At 33.7% G+C, this 11,798-nt stretch overlaps 1 long non-coding RNA gene across 1 annotated transcript in view; it reads left to right on the forward strand.

The window, feature by feature from the left end:
* Nucleotides 1-11,140, forward strand: part of LOC129806830 (uncharacterized) — a 79,543-nt gene extending 68,403 nt beyond the window's left edge. Inside the window, exon 4 of the long non-coding RNA XR_008752206.1 lies at nucleotides 11,035-11,140. This is a non-coding gene — a long non-coding RNA (uncharacterized LOC129806830). The remainder of the gene's footprint in view (nucleotides 1-11,034) is intronic.
* Nucleotides 11,141-11,798: the final 658 nt, after the last annotated feature.

The following is an 11,798-nucleotide window of genomic DNA, read 5'->3' on the forward strand; positions in this document are numbered from 1 at the left end:
GTTTTTAAACTAACCTTAAAGGCCTATTTAAATAGTTGTATTTTATACTGAGGTATATTTATTGTCAGCAATATTTTGCTCAGTTTCAACATTTGGAGTTGACTTGAAAAGGACTGAAATAAAACAATAACATTGTATTTATTTTCTACTCAATTGAACTATAAAACAATTTATTTGAATTTGATTGAATTTGTATTTAAACATAAAACATCAATAAAGATAGAGAGCATCGTATATCGGATTAGTATAGATCACCAGATACAGAGAAAAACTTTGAAGTAGAGAGGTTCATTTACATAATTGTGCCAAAATCTCTTGAATTTAGATTAATTTTGGTATTGACTTTGAATTCTGCTATAAAATAATTAATAAAATTATGGGATTGGTTATAGTGCATTATGGTAGTGAATTCGAAAATCCGGATTTCAGCAACAAATAGCATTGAATCTAGAGAATCCTGTACTAAACTTTTAGAGATTTTGGCATTAATTTTAGTATTTTGGTGTTGATTTTGAAAGAGAAATACGAATTATAGCAAAAGTGGCATTGAAAGTAGAGCACTAGTTCGTAAATTTTTGAGATTGTAGCATATTTTGGCATTTTTTTAGACCATTTTGGCACTGATTTTAGTAAATAAGTCCCCTAGATTCCATGCTATTTGCTAAACAGTGGATTTCTTTTCAAGCAATGTCAAAATGTACTAAAATGAATGCCACAATTCCCAAAGTTTGATGTAAAAATATCATTCTAGAAATACAAATTAATACTATAGAGCCAAATTGCTATGAAATTTGTGCCTTTTTCCCCCTAACTTATTTTGTAGGTCTAAGGCCCGTCGGCTTATTATGACCAAAAAGTACCATAATGCTCTAGAATTAATATGATAATGATCACAAATCAATGTCAAATTGATCTAAAATCACTGTTATTATGCACTAAAATCAATGACATAATGCTTTAAAATATGTGCCATAATAATCTAAATTTATATCGAAAAACTCTGAAACAAATATCATAATGCTATAAAATTGTGCGCAAAGAGCAATAAAAAATGATGCCATAATGATCTAGAATCAATACCATTATGCTCTAAAATCAATGTCAAACTGCTCTAAAATTGAGGCAAATTTTCTCTAAAATTTATGCCAAACTGCCCTAAAATCAGTGTCATAATGCTCTAAAATCAGTGCTATAATACTTTAAAATATATGCTATAATAGTGTAAAATTGATACCGCTAACTCTGAAGCAAATCCCATAATTCTTAAAAATTGGTAATAAAATGCCCTAAAATTGGAGAGAAAATACTATAAAACTCATGCCATAATGCTCTAAAATTGACGCGAAAATGTTCTAAAATTGAAGCCAAAGTGTTCTGAAAACATTTCCAAACTGCTCTATAATTGACGCCAAAATTCTCTAAAATCAAAATCTAATTGATATAAAATTAATGCCAAACTGCTATAAAACTTGTGCCATAATGCTCTAAAATCATTGCCAAAGTGCTCTAAAATTGAGGCAAATATATTCTAAAACCAATGCCAAAATGATATAGAATCAATGTCAATGCTCTAAAATAAATGCTATAATGCTTTAAAATATTAAATATGCTATAATATTCTAAAATTGATACCGATATGCTCTGAAACAAATGTCAGAATGCTTAAAAATTGGAATAAAATGCACTAAAATTGAGGAGAAAATGTTATAAAATTTATGCGATAATGCTCTAAAATCAATGCTAGACTGCTCTAAAATCAATGTCAATGTGCTTTAAAATTTATAGCAAAACTGGTCTTAGATTGATGCCATGATGCTCTAAAATCAATGTCAAAATGCTCGAAAATTGGGGCCATTATGATCTAAAACGTATGCTACTAGGGGAAACCGGGACAAAATTAGCCACGTATGCTATTAGACAGTAGGAGGTTATAGCTTGCTTTCTTAAGAATAATATGCAACGCATAATAAATTTTGTTTTGTAAATTTATTTTCGGTATTGCCTATAAGAGTGAGCGAGATGACTAGATTTAGGTCTCACTCACTCGCGCTGAAATGTCAAAAATATGTTTACAAACAAAAGTTATTGTGCGCTGGTCATTAGTCATAATAAAGAAAACAAACTTTATTCCAAATAAACACCTCCCTTCCTATTCACTGAAGTATTTATCAGCCTGATACAAACATTTTTTTTTTACTAATTATACGCAATGAAAAATTTAGTTTACTGGCTAAATGTACCCCGGTCACCTCTATATTAGAAAATGTATCCAAATATGTTCTAAAATAGATACCATAGTGTTTTAAAATCAATGCAGCAATGTATTGTGATACTGATAATTGTCTAATAGTCAATGGAAAGAGTGCTAAAATAATTGTCATTATATACTAAAAAAAAAGATATTTATGGAATTGTTTTAATGCCATAGTATTACTTGATTTCAAAGCCAAGAATGCAGTAAAATCAACTAAAAAATATATAGGAATCTTACAATGCTACAAATATTGCAAAAAAAGCATTGATTTTCTTACATTTTTCTATTTTATTTAGGGGAAAGTCGTCTGCCTTTAAATGCAGCAGCCTTCAAATGTTGCGATTTTTTCGTTGTTCTCAAAAGCATAAATTATATTCTATTAACTATTAGGTAGCTATCCATCATCCTCACAAATCATCAAAAAATGGAGAGCCTGGCTCCTATTTCCTAGATGCTAGATCAAAAAAAAAATGAAAATGAGCTCTAAACTATAATTTTGATGTTCCACAAATCATGTGATTTTTCATAATAAAAATCATTTTACAAATAAATCTTCCATTGTGACAAATAGAAGGTTAATCAGGCTTAATATTTCTGTTAATACATTTTGGTTCAGATGACACAATTTTTGTGGGTGGCAAAAATTTGCAAATATCACCCTGCAGCAGCCTTTAAATGCTAATGTCGTGTGCCTTTAAATCCTATCTTTCCATACATCAAAACATGTGAAATCGAACTCCTACTTTTCTCTGACGAACGTCATACAAATACTTATATCCTGCTATCTTGCTCCGGCCGGGATGTTTCAAGTTGACAATTTTCAACTTCAATGGCTTTTTCTTCCAAATTTTCAAGTGCAAAACAGTGCTTCAGAAAAATGTGAAGAAAAGTTATTGTTTAATGTCTTTTGACTGCAGTGATGATTTTAGTGAGTGCGTTAGGCTTCAACCTAATCATTTATAGCCCATTTAGTTTTATTGATTCAATATTCTCAGTAAAAAAAACATTTAAAGTCAGCTGCCTCGCGTTTAAAGGCAGACTATGCCAGCTGCCTTCATACAAATCGACATCACTTTTTTAATTTCCTCAGAAGGAAAAACTGAGGACTTGCAAGTGCTAAATGAGGTAATCATATACGCCGAATGAACAAGAGAATTTTTTGGTGTAGTAGAAAATAAAATCCATTTTGTGGATTCTTCAGAAAAAAATCTTAAATTTGGAACTCCATTTATCGTTTGAAGGCAGACGACTTTCCCCTATATTTATTTTTTTGTGCTCATACTTACTTTGTTGTGATTTTTTCTAACAGTGTACATCTGCAGCCAATTATAAGTTGCTGGAAAATCAATCTCTCTTGAAGATTTCTATTGGAATTCAAAATTTATGGGGGACAGTTCTTCAGCAAACTTTCCCTTCCTCCTTTCTTCTGACTCATTTTTCTCTGTCAATGAATTTTTATGAGAGCTCTCGCGAACGGGGTAGAAGAACTCTGTAAGAATCGATTAACATTACAATTTTTGGTGTATTTCATAAATTTTCGAGATTTTAATGTTTTTTTTTTGTATCCCTGGACGTTTTTTGTTGGTTATTATAATTTTGGCCGTTCTCAATCACACTGCAAATGAGCTTTTTTGTTGTTGATTCGGTTGAAGGGGTTTGAGATGGGATAGAGGGTTTTAGAAAAAAAAAGACGGTCGTCCCACTTGGTGAAATGGCAAAATTCATTAAGCCACCCTCGTCATAAAACAATGTTAACTCATCATTATTAGCCAAAATCACGTATCTAAATATTTATGTATAAATACATTTTCCACCGAAGTACTGGTATGTACGAGTTGAGTGTGACTGAACTTGTGTATTGCGATCATATTAAAAATATGATGAATGGCTCTCGAGAGTGCTCAAGTGAGAGGAGTATGTATGTAAATTGACTCAATCAGAGTGAATTTATTTCAATATGCTCCATATAAATCGCAGAAGAATTTCTTTGGTAGACGGTTCTTCCTCCTTGAGCTGGGGAGAAGAAGTACATTGGAGCATTGAGGGAAGGAAGGAAGAAAAAAAACCCGTAGTTATGAATAATGTTTTCATATACATATGTATATACTTGTTGGGCAAAAATGAAGAAAATATTGTGCGTGGATGGGAAGTTACTATGTGGTGGCTTTCTCTTCATACATTTACACTGTCTAGAACAGAATTCACGATGAATATTACGAATCATCAAATTTGCATATAAATTGTGTGGAATTTATTCATCAAAATCATCTTATAGATAGCTCTATGTGTTACATAAATTCATGCTATGTTAGATATTAAATTGATTCCTCTTTGGAAAATTGGAGATTTCATTTCATGGACTCTCTCTTTTTTAATAGACCCATGAAGATTTTCCCAACCACAATAACTCTATGTGTTGGTGGCTCTTCTTCAGAAATTGGGTCGTTGACAATTTTCTGTGGAGGAAAAATAGAGTCAGAAAAACCCTGAGGAACCAGCAATGCACAAAGAATTTTCAAGTGCATGGTGAATGGATAGAGAGATGGATAAACTTGACTTTAGCTCTCAAACCAAATTAAATTAAACTCGCATTTTTGTACATGATATACATAGGGAAAATATTTCAGTAATTTTTTTTTCGGAAAAACCCACGATGGAAAAGTTGATGAGAGGTTGAGCGAAAGACATGAAAGGTTGAAGAAAAATGTACAAAGAATATAAATATAATTTAATTTTCATTTACCGACAACAACTCAATTACTGTGCTACACTCAATGAAATAATATTTGTGCTTAGGGGACATAGTGGTGTCTTGGGCATGAATGATGATTGCAAATTATAATACTTGAACTTCCGTAGATACGGATGACTTTTCACTCTTGTTTTTCGTAAGATTTTCATTAATTCTAGCACTTAAGGATAGTCTCTACCGATCCTACCTACCACATCTGATCGGTGAAGGCCATCCCTAAAAGTTAGAATTAAATAAAGGCCTAAAAACAGAAGGGGGCAAAGTAGTCTAGATTTAGATTTAGAATGTATTAATAATCTTATCAAGATATAATATTACAAAGGTAATCATTTTTGCAATGTCAATTCTCGTAGTGGAAGAATCTGCTAAGTGTATTATAGACCGTCCAGGACCACCTTCCCGCGGTGTGGACGCTTCTTCTATGCTCCCGGAGTTATTCGGCGAAGGCGATGCATTATATTATGTTAATATTAACATGTGAAAATTGTCTAAATCATACATTCAGATTTTTGCACCGGACGGGACTCGAACTCACAACTGTGAGAGTCGAATCAGAGATCTCATCGGCCCAAAATCCAACGATCTTGCATATTGCGCCACTGAGATCCCCAGATTTAGAAGAGGGGGTGGTCAAATGTGACCGCTGCACCCAGGCCCCTTATTGGGCCCATTATGCATCCCCTATTAAGGGCAGGGTGTGTCAAGCCAGCGGGTTCTCCGGTTAAACTCCATCAAGCAGGCCGGCTGTATCCCTAATAACTCACTTTGACGCAGTACCGCTTTTCCAAACAGCTTCTGCCTCAAATTACATTAATTGAGACAGTCATACGCGAGATGTATGATCGTTTCCTCAGTCTCATTAGATTCCAGATGGCCAGTTAAAGTGTTGACAGCCCGACGCGGTCTCTAACGGCTGTCACCCACATCATAAGCAGTCCGTTTTTTATCGATATTGGCCATACATAGTCTGGACACATGTCAGTTAGTTGTCGCGGTCCAGTCCGTTTGATGAGCCTTTAACCCTTTAAGGACGATTGGGTCACCGGTGAGTCAAAAATTGAAATTTTCCTACGGCCATTCAAAGTCATGTTTCGCTCCAAAAAGGTGGAAAAATTATTTTTCTGATCTCCAATTTTAAACCTTCATGTCCTTAAAGGGTCAACATATCTTCTCTTATTATAATTTCTTTATTTGTGAGGATCTGCGGTAGTCTAAAAATACCCTATTGGAATCGATCCTGCTTCTGGTGACTGAAAGGAAACTCGTACCCCAGGAAACTTGTATTTATGAACATGAGCTCTATCATTTAACCCATCACTGAGAAAAAACGGGGGTGCGATTTGTTTTTTCCTCATGACTTTAACACTTTTAGGTGTAAAAATATATCAACATTTTTTAATGTTAATTTTCCCCCTTTTTAAGGGTAAAATCAACATGAAAAAAGTGTAACTTTAACCCATAATACACCTAAAAAGCATAATATTTTCACCGATTTCGGATCAATACTGCAGGGTAAAATAAACATTTCCGGAATTCCGTTATTTTAACTTTTTCGGATATCTCTCAGTGATTGAACTAAAGATCTTCAGTCTGAGTTTCGAAAGAATCATAGTACTGTACTCTTTCACGTTCTTTATATATGGGCTTTAGTTAGGAGTTGGAGAGCCGAGAAGGTCAGTTCGGTCTAGAATGTCAGAGAAAAATGGTCTCTTGGGGGAATGTGGCTGGGTGCTTGAAGGTGTGCTGGCTAGTTGCTTAAGAGAACTCATTCCTTATCAATCCTTCCAATCTAAGAATTCGCAAAAAGCACAAAACGCGATAGCACAAAACGAGATTTCTCCATCACATTTAGGATAGATATAATTTTATGTATTATAAACGTTTGAAAACGCACTTTGTTTATGTTTTCCATAAATGCAATTTTTTTTATTAGGGGTCCATCTGGAAGATGATTGCCCCGATAAATGCAATTTGACGGCCCAACAGATTAAATGTTGTCAGAACTTTAGCACTAACTAACTCTCAATTTAACAAAGTAATCTTGGTGAGGAACTGGCATTAGTCTCAGGTTTGAAGCCGGCCTTGGGATCAATCTTGGCATTACAATGGTTTTGGATAGTTACTATCTTTAGTATTTTGGTCCTCCTGGACTTTTCTAAAGTTTTTGACAGTATATCATCCTCTCTGTTCCACTACAACTTCAGAGCAATCTTCAGGATCTTTTTAGTTTTTCTACGGTACCTATCCGCCTTATGGGTCCCGGTCATAATCCCGATAGCCAAAATCCCGAACGCCAAAATCCCGAAAGCCAAAATCCCGAATTAGTAAAAATGTCATAGCTACTCCCACGATTCTACCCGTGCTTGCTGGAGGCAAATGGAAATCTTCTGTGTCTTTGGCTGTCTGTCTCTTCTGTGATTTTGGCTTTCGGGATTTTGGCCTTTTCGGGATTTTGGCTGCCACCGCCGCCTTATACAATCTTACCTTGCATCCAGATCACCGATTGTAAAAGCTGGCGAATCAGTCTCGTCTCCATTTGACCTTATGGCCTCTACATACTAGAGAAAGTTATGTCCATATTGAAGAAAATTCCCTACGCTTTTGCAAGAGAAACTCTTTAATATGGACATAAATTTCTCTAGTGTGTAGAGGCCATTACTCATGGTGTTTCTCACAGGGCACTATTTTGGGACCCATTCTCTTTTCGCTTTTCATAATTGATCTCCCGCGATTACTTCGATATTGCGCATATCATTTGTACGCAGACGATCTGTAAATTTATTGTTCCGGGGATCTGTTGAATAAGATTTTACGTAATTCTCTCAACGATGAATTGGCGTAAATGATTTTAGAGGGATGTCTCCGGTCATTGCCAGTGAAAATGTTAGTCACCCTAAGATGAAAACACTTTTTTGGTTTTGCCTAGAGCTTTCGATCCTGACGGGGATCTTCTTCACTGGCTGGAAGGCCATTAAAAATATTTATTTGCAACGAATTTCTTTTTAACATTCCATGAAGGTCATTATTTGGACAATTTTTAACTCACTCAACTAAATTGTGTTTCCAAAGTCTTTCTTAGGGATTTTCACTGGCAATCACCGGAGACATCCCTCTGAGATCTTACGTGTTCGATACGGTGAATGATAATTTGGAGAGGATGTCTCTCTGAGGCACTCGAAGTGTAGAAACTTTATCTCCAAGCCTATCCCTCTTCCACTATTCCTCTCACGCAATGAGATTCCTTCTTCCAGGCTGAGAAACCTAGATGTTATCTTTAACGATATACTTACTTGGTCCGATCACGCAGCTGAGACTTGTTGCAAGGTTTTTCTTACGCTACCTACGTTGCGATGATATCAATCCACGACGATTTACTCCAAGGGAAATTAAATTGCTTTTAGTTATAGCACTAATCGTTCCATTTTTCACATAAATATTAAGAGTTAAAATGTTTTTTTTAAGTCAAGGTTAATTTTAAAATTAAATTTATTTTAAGAAATATAACATTTGGCAGTTAGAAACACCTTAAACTTTATCATGATAAACACAAAATTAAATTGGAACTCTGTTACTGTGCTATCGCACTAGGATTGTTCACATTTTAATTTTAAATTGAATTGAGCATTGAATTTGCTATCCTTTTTGATTACGAATGACGCCATAAAGATGTGTGATAGTACTTAAAATGCTCCTTATTAATAACTTACCTGTTATGCAGAATGGTCCCCAAAGCCAGAAGAAAGAGTTGTAGGCTGCTTGCCAGAAGAAAGGGGCTGCTGATGTTTTTTTTTTCTTTTTTAAGCTATAAGAACTGGAGATTTCTTAACATAAAACACTTCAAATGGATTTGAAAAAAAGCTTACGTTACTCCCGATACTGAATCTGCACTTCCTTCAAGTTCATCGCTTAATCACAGTGTTTATTTGGTTTTTAGGCCACAAATAATATTAATTACAAGTAAATAATTGTAATGAGAACAATTTGGACTAAAAGATTATATAATATATTTAACAGCAATAAAATTTAAATTTATGAGCAATTTCATTAAAATGTTAATTTGCTAAATTCAAATTAATTTGAGCAACCACATTTACGCTATTTAAACGTGTTTTTGTGAACCAAGTATTAGGTTACATCAATGAATTAGTGAAAATCAATCAATTTAAAATCACGCACAGGAGCAATGTGAAAATTAATTTGAATTTTCAAATTAAAAAATCCTAGTGTGATACCACATTAAGAGAAATTCGTCAGTTAAATCAGCATTTATCGTAACTTCATTTTTGCGATTTTGAGATATATATATATATATTTGGAATCAGCGTAATTTTGTTTATTAACGTACTTAAGAATAAGAAACTTTTATAAGCCCAATAAAAATTATTTTAAACAAAAATTATCGTAAATGCCTTTAATTAAGAAAAATGTATCAGAATTTGTCGTAACTTCCAAGATTTCCATACATTGGAAGTTACGGCTTAATAGACGATGGAAGTTACGAAAAAATATTATTGTGTTTCTTCTAACATATATCTCAATATTTCAGCTTTTAAATCATTTCATAAAGATTTTTTCGAGTTAATTTACAGTTTATTAGTGCCACTTTTATTACTTTTACTCAAAAGTATTACATTTGGGGCTCATTTTTAAGAAAAATAAAGATGAACTGAAAATTTGGTTTCCTGAAAACGTGTCAAAAGGAAGTTACGACAAATGTTGATTTAACTGACGAAATATGTACCTATATTTTAAAGCACAAAATACCCTCCTGAAGCTAAAATATCATTGCTGAATTGTTGATAACGATAAGGCTGACTATATTCATGGAACTAAACTCTATGAGATCATCCAGAACCAGGGGCATGCCGTTTCCTATGTTTCCCATATGTTTTAAGCGTGCCGAAAGAACTTTTGAGTTTAATAGCTATTTTCTGTCATTGTAGAATGAATTAGCAAATAATAATAATACAAAATAAAAGCCAATTTAATGACGAAAAGGCAACCGAAAACTCCAAATTGGCAACCTACGTAGTTTTTGAAATATCTCGTGAAATGTCTACGAAAACAGGAAAAAAAATTACACTAAAACTGATTGCATTTTTGAGAGCTAATGTCAGCCCCCTGTCCAGAACTATCCGGATTTAACGCTTTAACTGGCAAACGTAAACACTGATAACATTTTGTCAGTACACCTCAGGCAGATCTTATAGATTATAGATAGATTATACGTTTCAAATTGAATTTATTGTGATGTACAAAAGAAGAAGAAGAGTGGAAGGAATAGGATAGACATATGCAAAACGTTTGAGAAAGAAAAGGATGTGAATTTTAATTCCGATGATCAGTAAAAATCTCCTAAATACTCTACCTGCCCCTAAATGTTCCCAATTATACGTTCGTTGAGCACTTTAACCTTTGGGTTCATTCTTATTTTAAATAAAGATGACAGATATTATTTGTCATGGATGAGGAAATGCATGTTAAAAGATAATTGCCATTTAATTTTTAATTCTTTGACATGGGTTTTTCGCAGGACAAATTCCTCCACAGTCCAATTCTTTATCCTGACTGACGGTGGATAATTTTTTTTTGTTTCCTTTTATTTCATTCATGTTAAATATACTGCCAGTATTTTCTTTATTTTCCGCCTATATTCACCCCCAAGTTCTTTAGCTTTACTTGCCCCCGTCCTTCCCATAAGAAAAAGACTTTTGAAACTGTATGAACAAGTCCTTTTTCATAAGAAAGCCACAAGGAGATGTGGAAAAATCTCTTGAAGATTTAGAGAAAATCCAAAAGTGCCTTGTTTCAAAGTCTAATGTGAAAATCCCTAAGAGATATTAAAGGATAAAATTTATCTTTTCCTATGATTCACTCTGTTTACTCCCTTATTCCTTTGGTGGTCGTTTTGTCTCATCCACTGTACATTTCTCTTTAGATTTTCGCAACAAGAAAAACAAAACAAAAAAATTTCCTGGAAGAAAATGCAATTAAGTAAAATGATTTGTGAAAATTTTCCCTTTTGCAGAACTCAACTTTCCCCGTTTTGCTGAACCCATTCCAAATATCACCGTGTCAGTGGGTCGTGATGCACTTCTGGCGTGTGTTGTGGATAATTTAAAAGGGTACAAGGTAAGAAAATCTTCTATTTTAGATGCATCCATAACACTAACAATAAATTTTCATGAAAAAGTCATCATCAATCATCTCCATCAGAGCCAGTGTTGATGAAATTAAGAGAGAAAATACAATGTTTTAAAATTGGATGTACTGCTTTGTAACAGTCTATTGGGGATATTTTCGCAAATCACCCAGGATTCTTGTCACGTTCACAAGAGTTTTCATTGAATTGTTCAATGGGTGCTTTAGTGCAAAACTTTATAGATATGTGTCAATAAAATGTTCATTTGATTTATCAGTGATAGAGTGGAGATTTTGTCCTTCAAAATTTTCACCAAATTGCGGTTGAACTTTTACTTCACTTTTCTCTCTTTTATTTGTTCAATTTGTGAACTACCCAGAATGAATTTGGAAATTGCAGAGACACAATGTTATATAATCATTTACATAATGTGTACAAAACTTTTTGATACATACGATGCATATACTTCAAATTGGTAAAATCTTTGATGCACAAATGCGATTGTCACATTCCTAGCGGTGATTGAATTAATTTTCAATATTTTGAATAATTTAAGAAGATTAAATTACATTTCTGTTGCATAGATGGTAAACAGGATCAATTCCTAAACAACGAATTTTGTGTATGAATGAATTTCCGCGGTTAACCAT

This window comes from Phlebotomus papatasi, chromosome 3 (genome assembly GCF_024763615.1).
Source record: "Phlebotomus papatasi isolate M1 chromosome 3, Ppap_2.1, whole genome shotgun sequence".
Taxonomy (NCBI): domain Eukaryota; kingdom Metazoa; phylum Arthropoda; class Insecta; order Diptera; family Psychodidae; genus Phlebotomus; species Phlebotomus papatasi.